Here is a 12,317-nt window from a genome sequence, read left to right as displayed (position 1 = left end):
GAACTTTGTCAAGGGTTGAGTTTTGGTTAGGATTCTTGTTAGGACTGAAACTCTTTGGGGTTTTTGCTGGGCCTATTTTACAAGGACAAATTTGCATTAATTGAGGGCTGGTGTCATCCGTGACTACAGACATATGTTTGTCAGGCTGAAAGTGGTTGCTTTCTTCAAATTAACAAGAGAATCAAGAATAGGTTTAGGATTAGGATGCAGGTTTAACTTTGGGTTCTGACTCCTCAAGGGAGATTAGGCTAGAGTTTATAATAGGTCTCTGGCTTCATAATAGCACTCATACCACCAAGGCTTGCCAATTACATTCATCTTTGGAGGCGATAAAGGTCTTTTCTTAGCATTAGAATTACAGGCAAGGTAGAATAAGTGTTACAAGTTCGGACTTATCAAGGGAAGTGAATTAAGGTTAGGCCTGAGTCTGAAAGGGGTGGCTACATGAAGTTTACACCAGGATCTATTGGGATGATGCAGACCGTGTTCAGTTTTAGAGGGGGGTTCGAGATGAATTTCCTCCTTGGGTTTAACATAACAGTCAGAGTTAGGACTGGGGTTAATGTCTGGGGTAGGGTTCTGATTCTCTAGAGTATAGAAGGAATTGTTCAGAAAGGTATTAAAAAAGCAGACAAGCCAAGTTTACTGTTGAGATCATCAGGTGTTGATGAACAATTGTTTTTTGGACTGCTATCGGTCACTAGCTGAGAGCAAATAGTAAGGTTAGGATTAGGGTTAGATAATACATTTGCTAGGAAAGATGACCTAAGATCAGGCCTTCATTTACTGGGATAAAATAAGAGATGTTTGGAGAAGTAGTATTAATTTTGTGGAGGAGAAGGACTGCTTGCTTAGAGTTATCAATAAGAAGGATGGAGCTTAGTTTAAATATCAGTAAGGTGATCTCTTAAATGTCCAGGAAACTGCATTTAGTGCAGGAGCTGGAAGATGAAGAAGGACTTAAAGTTTGCCATAGAGTCAGACCTTACAAGGGACAGCTAAGTTTAGTCCTAAGCTTAGGTTGTTAACTGTTACAAGTCAGCAAAACATAAGTAGTTTGGTGACTCACATCCTTTTAGCATATTATGCATGGCACCAACATCATCATTATTTTAAACCAAAACAGACAGTCAGTCATCCATGCCAAATGGAACATCTTGCAGGAAACAGTTTCGCACATGCAGTGTAATCTGAAAAAAATAATATATGCCACTCCTCACTGGGTGCCAGGTGCTGGAAATGTCACTATATAGGAAATTTAGGCATCTGAAATGGATTTGCAAATTTCTTTTCTGGAAACAGGCATTAAAAATATTAGATGTTCTTTTGTCAAAGCAAATTCTTTGGACTTGCCCCAGGAGAGTACAATGGATCCTGTATGTTGCATACAGTTTGTTTATGGGACCTGTTCTTTCTGCTTCTCTTCAGTTTGTTCCGTTTTCTCACCAGTTTGCTTTTGTATTACTTTTAATGGCCTAAGAAAACTTACTGAGCTGTTTACTCACCAAAACAGCACACCTGGTAAAAATCTATAGCTTATTCTCACAAATTTAATAGAACAGGAAATTTGAGGAACTGAAATGTGATCTGCAGCAGTACTCAAAGACAGATTAAACCCTTTCAGCAATACCAGTTTACAAAACCTAGGGGACAAGATAGCTCTTCAGCAGAGGGCTTTCCTCAGCCCCGATAAAGTAACTCAGAAATACTAGTACTTGTGCCGTAACAAGGCACTCACCCCCACAATGATATTCTGCCTAGGTTGGGGTCCATGACAAAGAATAGCAGGTCTGTTATTTATACGGTTTCCTATTTTATTATTGACCTGTCTCTCACTTGTTTGGGCTATTACAGCTCTGCCACTGTGCACACATGTGACAGGAATCACATGGTAGGAACTCCCACCCAAAACCTAGAACCACTCTCATTTCTGTTTTCTCTTTGTCACAGAAATCTGAGTATTTTTTAAATACAAGCACATTCCTTGATAAGTCGTCTAAAGAGGAGTTAGCATGCAATTGGATATAGAGACCAAGGATACTTGAATCATTTGTACCAAACTAATAAGTTCACTAGATCAAAGACTGCTTGGGGATTCAAGAAAGAAAATGTGGAAGAGGTGGAGAATAGGTCTTCTAAAAATCTGTAATTCAAAAGAAAGTGCAACCCCATGGATGCAGCTTTTATGAGAGATTATGACCTTTTTCCATTACTCACACGCAAAAAAGGTTAGGCTGGGTATTATTCTGAGGTGTTCCCTGAGGCTGTCTCTTCTCTCACCGGGTAATATTTTGGGCATGCATAACTGGAGACAATTCCCACAAAGCATTTTCCATGCTCATTTAATATAAGGACAACAGCTGCAGAAAGATGGGTCAGTTCTGAGTGGGACCTTGTCGGAGTCCGAAATTTAAGACTATGAGTTCACATGGCCAGACTGCTACTGAATAAAAAAAAATTATGTCTGCATGCAACATTGGCCTTTCAAAAGGCTCAGATCTTTCTTCTCATCCCTGCCTGTTTGAAGCATCACTTCTTGCTAAAGTAACTAGTTCTTGCTCACATATTTAGATAGTTTTACTTTGCCCAACTGGAATCCCTGGGGGTGTCTAGTTTGTATTTTATCGGCCACTTCATACCTTCTTTCAAAACAGTTCATGCTGCAGCCAGTCAGCAGGACTGATCCAAAAGTCAGCTGGAGGGTATGTTGCAAATTACATAGTTCCCCAGGCAGACTGAGTGGTTTAATATGTCCTTAAACAAGCTACGATAAGGTGTTGTGAGGCAGCCATGTGAAAGGAAGGCCAGAGCCAGTCTTGTGGCTGCTATTCAGAGGCCACACAGATTAAACCATTTAGTTTTATTTGCACAAAACACTCAAAACTCCTTTTCAATATTCACACTGGGAGTAGTATGCATTTTACTGGAGAAAGCATTGCTTGACACAGCTAATAGAAAGTTTGCCTACAGCTTCTTGACTAGAATGCTTCAACAGGGGTAATTCAGTGGTACAGGGAGGGATCTGCCTGCACCTTTGCAAGTAACGCTACAAAGATGCAATGAACTAAAGGGCATGAAATGAGAATAAATTCCATTCAACATTGTGACAAGCCAACAATCCACAGCATGGTCTGATTCTCTAGGGTCTGCAGGGATTGCACAGTGCAGAAAGGAAAAGCTTTCACATTTTCTAAAACAGTTTACATCCTTTTTATTTGCTAGTCGTGCCTGAACTGCCCTTATGGGTTTTCAAACCACTTCTGCTGAGTGCAAGCTATTTATCCAGCTAGGCAATAGAAACATTTCCATGTGATTTACATAACCAACTAACATGATCAGCTTGAATTTCAAACATCAATTGTCAGATGGAGGCAATGACAGAAAGTGATAGATAGAAAATGATCTATAGACAATATATATATTTTCCCCTCACAAGTGTATCATCATGAAAACCATGCTTCACTTATAAATCCCAATTCTTCAGGCACCATAGAGAAAAAAAAACACATTATGGAATCAATACATGGAGTGAAAACTAAGCCCCCAAACCTGCAGAAAACAAATAGAAGAATTCGAAAGACTGCCTAAAATCACATCTACTGGGGAGCATTCTATGGAAAGAAAAAAAGGGCACCACCCGTGAGGAAAGCATCCCCTCTGACTTTCTAACCTTTGCTCATAGCTCCTACTGATGTCAGTGTAAGGTTACAACTAACTGGCTCTTTGAAAATCAAGTGTATTATTTAGGTGGTCATCAATGCTATTTGAATTTATCCTAATAGTTAGATGTCATAGCATTTGAAGTATTGCTGCATTTGAAGTATTGTTAGCTGGGAGCACACCTGCATTTGGCTTACTAATTTGACAAAGCCAAGAGAGCTAGACACACATGCTGAGTAAGATGCACTGTTTCCAATTATACCATTGTCTTCCTTCGGAATTGTGTTCTTAGGTTGGTTTATGCTTTTTTTCCAATCTTAGCACTTGTTTAAAGCAGTTTTCTTCACTTGAGGGCGCTAAAGGTCTAGCTCCAGAAAGGGAATGCACCGCTTGAGTTCGCAAGCAGTACTGCTCAGTAGTATCACGAGGAAAAAAAAAAAAAAAAGAAAAGGAAAAAAACAAAAAAAGAAAGGATCACTACAGTGTAACTAATGTCTTTTAGTTACACATATTAACATGATGAAATCTTAGGTACTAGAAGTGGAAAGAAACTATCGTCATACAGATCATAACAGATGGCCGTGTGCTGCTGTCTGCTGTGGATCGGAAGATGACCGGAAGCTCATCCAAGAGAAGTGTCACATCTGCCTCTGTGATCAATACTTTTTCCACCCAGGTGAGCAGACAGATACATGCCAGAGTAAGCCCATTAACCTAAACAGGGACCTGAAGATTTTGTTTGTATTTGCCTCCATTGGATGTGATCCTAGTGCCCGCCCTCCCCCCCCCCCCCCCAAATCCATATATGTCCAAATTCACAGCTACCATGCAGCTCTTTTTAGTTCCATGAGTTAATATTGAATTCAGCAGCAGATCTGGTCCTCTCACAGACTTAAATAGTTCACTTCATTCAGATTATCTTTCTCTTCCCTCTGGCTTGTCCTTTTCAAAGAGCTTTTTATGGCATTAATCTACACAGTAGTTATTTTATTTTTTAATTCTTTTAAAAGATCTATAAACAGAGCATCTACTTTCTGTCACTTCTTCACAATTGAATTGTCATTCAGGCTGTAAAGTACTAGCTAAAAAGAGGTAACAAAGCAATATTCCATTGATGTCATCAGTAAAGCCACTTTTCATAGCTAAATCACATATGACTAATATATCGGTCATGCTGATGTGCCAGGTTGTGGTTTAAATGTTTCTAATGACGTTCTGAAACTATTTATATGACTACTGCTTAAGAATAATCTGGCAGTTAATTTGAAACATTTACAGTCTGTTTGATCTAGACTACTTCCTACAATGGGTTCAGATATTTTAAACTGCTCTGTCCTGGAATTTTTCAGCTGTAGCTTGATTTTGCTTGCAATACTATGTAAATGAGAATGCAACAAGACAGGAGGTGTTCATTATTACACATGCAAAATCAGAGCCTGAATGAAGGGCTTCTGTAAACTGTGGGTCCTTTCAATGTTGATTTCATTGCTAACATTTTTCTGCTACTTCCTGGGCTAAAGGCAGGCATATGTCCCAGGTGACCCTCCTTCTACTAATTTATGCTGTTAAAAACTAGATGGCTCAAGTCCCCATGTAGTCAAGCACAAACACGGAGGTGAGCATGTGGAACAGTAAGTCTCCTTCCTTTGTTGTGGAGCTTACTCAGTTGCCCGTCCTACTGCCTGTCTATAGAAAAACAATTTGTCTCAGAGATGCTAGTTTCCCACCCACTAGCTATGAAACAACGAGCTCTGTGTGGTCACCTGAATTCCCAGGTTTCACTGAAGTGGACATGGAAAGCTGGCAGGAGATCATGAGCACAAAAACTGTCAAAACTGAGAAGCATGAAGGCCCCTTCTAAATGTGCTTTTATGCCCTTTGACAGGTGGGAGGGTTGTCTGCATTTTTTACTAAGCAAGGCATTTCCAGAATGCCTGTGATTATGGATGCTGAAGAAAAAAAACAGTAAGGAAAAGTGGCAAGAAAGGGAATGAGCTAAATCATCTGAAGACCCTGAACTGTATTGGGTCTCCTGGGAAGAGAAAAGTGAGATACTCAGTGAACATGGGCTCCTATACTGCACACAGGGAAATTAGGTCAGCACTGCCAACAGTGGCTGTGTCTATGATACTGATCACAGTGGGGAACACAAGCAGAAGCACAACCTTGTCCCTATTACATGACATGGAAACCACACTGCAATAAATGAGGCTAGAGAGACAGCTATGTTCCTTTAAACCTGCAATATACTGGACCTTGTCTACAGTGGGTTCATATAATCAACATTCCTTTTAACTCCGGTATTGATCAGTGACTTGTATCCACCTGGTAATTTTAAACCAACTGAGCTGTTTTCATTGACGCTCGTGTCAGCACGTATGGAAAAAGACAAGTTTTTCAGAAGAGTGTATATCTGATTTGCATACACAGTTGTGGAGGCAGCACATGTAAATCATCAAAATTTACCATCACTGGCTGCTTGTGACACATTTGCTTATCAAATGGCATGCCTATCAGATATCTTGCTTGGGGGAGAGAAGAAAGGCTTGGAAAAAATAAAAATATTGCAACTATGTACCCAAATTACACTGTGCTCCATGCCAGGCACTATAGAAATATACAACAAAAAACAGATCCTGCCTCTCATTACAGATGTGTGTAACAAAAACTGTGATCCCTTATCAGTGTAATATGGCTGCTTTCTTACAGTAAATTGCATCAACTCCTGCATGATAAAACACTGCCTTGTTCTTAGTATACAGTATGATATGTCTCTCTGTTTCTAAAAGTTTTAACAGTTCCCAGATAAAGAGATATTTGTTCTCATAATAACAGAAAGACACTTCACTTTTGGTGGTGTCATGTCCCCACCTGTTTCAGACTACTATGTATCTATGATATTTTATGTGTTACTTTACAGAAAATTTCAAATGCTTGCAATGGCTTCATATGCTTGTCATATTAAAATGCAGCACTGGGAATTTAGAAATCCATTTAGTACAGGCATATGGTTAAGTAATATTTCACTATAAATAATAAAAAAGCAGAAGGAGTAAGAGATTAAAAATATAGAAGCATTACTTCCTTTCTGCACCAGTTAATTCAAACAAAGCCAAAACACAACTAAGACATTTGGAGACAAACAATTTCATTGCACTATGCCTTTCAGTATGGTCAATCAGATGGGAAAGACATCGAGTAACCTGATTTTCACCTGCTCAGAAAGCATGGGTGCCTTGCCACTGCTCTGGGAAGAGGCCACAAGCCAAGTGACAGCATTAATCACTCAGAGAGCTGTGAGGTCTGAGCAGAAAGAGATCCACAGTTACAAGAAAATAATGTGCACACTGGTTTCATAAGCAGTGAAATCTCCTGTAATTTTGTTGTATGAATTCAGAATCTGAGAAAGTAGAAGTCTGGGGATCTCACTAGCATTCCCATAAATCTGCTTTGTCTCCTACACCAATCGCAAGACCTAACATATTGCTAGCAATCCAGCTAGCCAAACAGAACTGCAATGAACAGTACAGCTGGTCCTGAGTTAATAAGGACCTACTGCCATGTAATGTGAGTTTGCCTCAGCCCAATACAACTGTTTCTAGGCTCTGCTGGAATACAGCACACGCTGTAGTGCTGTTCAACCATGGAGAGAGCTCGGAGTGAGGCAGAATGGGAGAATGACTTATGCCAAAGAATTTGTTGGCCAGGGCTGGTTTAGATCTGGCTCATATTTCATCTGAAACCTCAAATTTTGTTGATAACATGGCTTGGATGACTTTGATTATGGCTTATCCTTATATGTCAATGCCCAGCCTCTAAGATTATCCGTTTCAGCCCTTAGTGGCTTGGGTGTGTTTTCCATATGCCACAACCTTACATTGATACGTCAGTCTACAAACTATTTTACTCCAAATTAAGAAAGGAAACAGAGAACAAATACAGGTCTCTTATGTGACCTCTCCTCTAACACATACCTGTAATTTATGTGTAGAACAACCTACAGCTTCTGTCAGCAGATGGCAAGTTAGTTCATTTGAAGATACTGAAAGCAGAAAATAGGATCAAAATCTCTTTCATGTTCTTACATTGTAACACATATGAAAGTTTAGCACAATATACAAAGACAAATATTAAATATGTCCCAGGCTTTTGCTTTCTGTGCCAATGCAAGATTGAGTCAACACGTCCTGGTAAGATTACTGAGGTAGCTGAAGAAGGTACTTTTCTATGGTGAGAACCTGGCAGCCTTGTTCACTGGTTAGCTTTTTCTACAGTGCTAAATCCAAGCATTTATAAAGCAGGAGTACGGTTTCCCAAACTATCAGATTGCCTTAAAAGGCATGAGATTTTACAGAATTTAAAACTGGTATGTTCTCTATTAGCCTTCTGATTGTAAAGATTCATGTTTTTAAGATTTTCTCTCCAATCTCAAAAGCTATGATGATGAAAGAAATGCTCTCACAAATCATGGCTACTTTCCTAAAGCAGTAGTGGCATATCCTAAATGACAGGATATGTGAAGCCTAGCCTAGAAATTGCTTGTTTCTAACCAGAATGTCACTCAAAATAGCTCTGACTAGGGAGACTGAATTAGAATGATTTCATCCAGAGATCTCATAAAAAAGTGATCATATACTTTTTCCCGTAGTTTGATGAGAAAACAGGAAACACATTTATTCTTTAAATGACCAGGACAGATAGGACAATGTATGATTCCCACGGTTAACCTCTATGGAACTTCAGAACAGGCAGGACAGGGAAGAAACACATCAATCTTGTTTGCAAATAACCATTTATGATCCCAAAAAAGGGAAGAAATAAAATGCAGCCTTCAAACTTAGTAGCTACCAACCAGGTAATCAAACTGCTAGGAACAGCACTGTGAATATGGCAGATACACATGTATTTGCACATGAATGTAGCATGTCTATTTTAGAGTCTTCTAAAGTAAAAGCAAAAATGTCAAAATGGGGCCATGAAGTTGGGCTGTCAAAGAAAGAATAGCCATCAACTTGATAATGGTGGAAGAGACTAAGAGCTCTGCCCTTTACATATTTAGGGGTGCTTCTGGTTGGTGGTTTGACATGGTATTAGTGGAGCCCCTTTGCCTTCCTGATAAGTCTTTACCTGCTTGATATATCATAAAAAGAAGTTTTAGTCTACATTACATTTGAACAGTGCCTCACTGCGGGCTTCTTTCACCTAAGCACCAAATGCACCTGGGCTCTCCAGCACATGGCATAATGTCTTAATGTCTTCCAGCTCACAGAATGTCTTAATCTCCCAAGACACACAGTTCTAACGTCAAATTAGGCACACTCAGCAAACAGTGCTCTCATCACACTGAAATGAGATTTTGCAATTAAGTGCAGTGAAAGAATAATGGGTCTGGTATCATTCTCAGAACTATTTTCAAAATATTTGAATTCTTTCCCTCAAAGTATTTTAAGATCACATTAGCTGATTTTGTGGAGGGAGAATGTGAGTTATTTGGCTAATTAAAAAGCACATAGACTAGCTCAACATTACTACTGAATACAGTACCATGCTGCATACAGAGTTTAATTGCATGATGTGTATTCATGGTTGGAGGCATACAAGGAAAGAAAGCCTTTCAAATAGAACAGAAGGCAGATAAACAGGGAAAGAATACATGTATCTGCATGTATGTGTTTGCAAGTAAATTCAGTGCCAATTACAAGAATTACTATTAAACTGATGTAAAGAGCTAGTTGTAGCAAATATGTCTGTAGTGTAAGACATAAATCAAGAGCATACAATGCCTAACAGGTGGACACAGTTCACAGTTTGTATAAGCTACTTCCTTGGCAAGAAGCTTCTCTGGATTTCTGCCCAGAGGCCAGGTTCTCCTCACTGATTGACAGGGCTAACCTCACAGCACTTCCCCCACTGGCATATTGCTACATATTTTGCGTTAGGAAGGAAACCTCACCCTAAAAAAAGATGCAGAATGGACAGGAAAATTCTTGGGAAAACAGCACTGATCTGTACAGTAGCTCAGTTCCCAGTCCAGCATTAGCAGAAATGCCTTGTAGATCTTCTTTTCCCTTCTGCTGCCCATTCTTAATCATTTCCATAGGGACTGAGTCTATTTATTCTGCTTGGCTTCTAGCTGTTTTCTCTGCTGTCCAGTAATGTACTTACTAGTGGATTTCCCAAGGGGCTCCTTGTTTGATTCACTGTCTCAGTTCTCTAAATTTTTTCCAGTTCAACACTGCATGCCCTAAAATCAATAAATCCAGATGGTAAAGAGTTCTCCCATTGCTAACAGTATAATTGAGGTAACTGAAGGATTACTAAAACAAGTTAGAAAGTGGGTATTTACATGAGTATTCGGGTGGTATTAGCAAGACATTTCATCATGAGGTTTATATACAATTGTCTCCCTCTCATTCCCACTGTTTTCTTCAAATTTCAGACCTTCTATATCTTTCTGACCAACTTACTGCCAGCAACCTCACACTGAACTTGCATTCCTACCCAGGGAAGCTCTGTAATTTGAGAAAAGGACACTGACAACATATCTAAACAGCACCAGGCAATGTCATGATATGAAAAAAAAAAAATCATTTGACAGAAGAGGCAATATAGCTGTATTTACACAGTGCTGTGCCAGGCAAATTAGACCAGCTGTTTCTGTAATTAGTCCACATACAGCACCCCACTAATGCAATGATACTCTTCTACCTCCACAGTCAGGCCTCTGAAACTTGCATCAGTATTTCTGCACAGTGCTGATTTTTTAACTTTTACCTTAATATTTTAACTTAATTTACAAAGTATAATAGCCATATATGGAATATACAATTCTAAGTCAATAAAAATTAAATTCTTCTCTAACAAGAGAACTTGGATTTTCTTATTAAAAAATCTGAAAAACTAACACTTTGGCTAAATCCAAAACCTGCAGTTTTCATATTTCTCGTATTTCGAAGGATCAGCAACATATCCAAAGAAAGCAGACACTTCTCCCACAGAATAATTTTGTTAAAATCCCCTATTTCAATCAAAACCAAATTAGACAGATTTTTTTGGGGTAGTCCTGGCAAAAGGAGCTCCTTAATGAGATCAGGAATGGTCTGGTACCTATTGGGTAGGATACAAGACTCACATGACTTAGTATTGTAAACCACAACTTCAGATGTGCTATACGGAAGTAGATAAAGACACTTCAATCCTGAACTGCAGTCTCTGTTCATTGTCATAAAAACAAATAATATGTAACAATAATAGCATCTGTTAGGAACATAACAGTGTTTAGACAACCAGAGATGCAATAGAATCTGAAGATCAGATTTTAAATCTAAGTGTACACATATCCAAATATGATTACCTTCATGGCCTATTTTACTGAACACCCATTGACTGATATCAGTGTGTGCTTCTGGTGGTTAGCAGCCCTAAAACCAGTCATTTTAAGAAGCTTAACATACTCAGGCTTGAAAATTTGAGACTATTTTCCTTTTATAGTCTTTAGAACCATATCTAGGCCAGCAAAGCCTACAATTACCTAAATATATATAAACACTAGAAACAACTTGTCTTTAAAAAAAAAAAAGAAGTGTATTTATTTTTCAAAAATAGCAGCCAGAGTGAGAGAGCAGATGGGAAAAATATTTTTGCCAATCACTGCTTTTGACTGCAGAGTGAGAAGTCTAATTGAGTGGAAAGCTGCGAATGCAATTGAGTAGCTCCCACACCCTGAAGTGCCTGAGAGGTGGAAGACCCAGGGCTGGATAATCACTTGCTTCCGATTTTTCCTGTCTGAGAGGTGATAATGAGACTTTATTTGCCACACAAGCAAGTGCTAGTTAGAGTTGCACGTATCTGAATGCCACAGGACTGACTTGTTACACATTCTATCTTGTGCACAGAAAAGCCTGTTTTGCATTGTATTTTGCTTTTCACATAGGTAACAGTGTAACTAATCACATTTTGTTGACAGAAACCTTGTATTCAGTAAAAATGGAGACAGAATACTAAGCTACTGAAGATCCTGGTTTACAATACAAAAAAATCCTGTCAGATTTTCTTAAACTGAAAGGAGTTGAACAATGTTTGCAGATTTATAGGGTTTTAGCAATTGCTCTCCACCTCTGACACACAGGCTGGTGCATCAGCCCTGATTTTGCTTACTAGTGGGATGACTTCAGTCACAAGGAGAGCTATTAGTAGCACCAGGAATTAAATTGATAAATGACCTTCTCTCTGACCTTTCATCTGATCTTTATATCTCATCATTTCTTGTAAGAAACTCAGAGAGTCATCAAGAAATGTCCCTGGCTTTTACCATAAAGTACGGATTTTATTCATGCATGTGCAGAACTCTTCATGTTTTTCACAAAGCCAGTTCAAGACAGTTCCTTGGCTCCTTGATTCAGATTTAAGAAGACTTGTTTCCTTTCCTCTCAGCAGGAAAGACTTCCTCTCTCTGCTCATTACTGTATTCATTTATTCCCAATTTGCTGCTAGGTATTCTTTAGAGGAATCTTCATTTAGACAAAAGGACCTTTGTTCTGGTTTCGCCTCTTGTATTTTCTGCCTACTGGGCCAGAATTAACATATGTAACCCAACAGGTCTAAGTGAGCTCTCCAGTCACTCTTATTTTATTTAAGCTTAATTTTCTTTATCCTTT

The sequence above is a fragment of the Grus americana genome, chromosome 17, assembly GCF_028858705.1.
Source record: "Grus americana isolate bGruAme1 chromosome 17, bGruAme1.mat, whole genome shotgun sequence".
Lineage (NCBI taxonomy): Eukaryota > Metazoa > Chordata > Aves > Gruiformes > Gruidae > Grus > Grus americana.
This window is presented reverse-complemented; position numbering follows the sequence as displayed.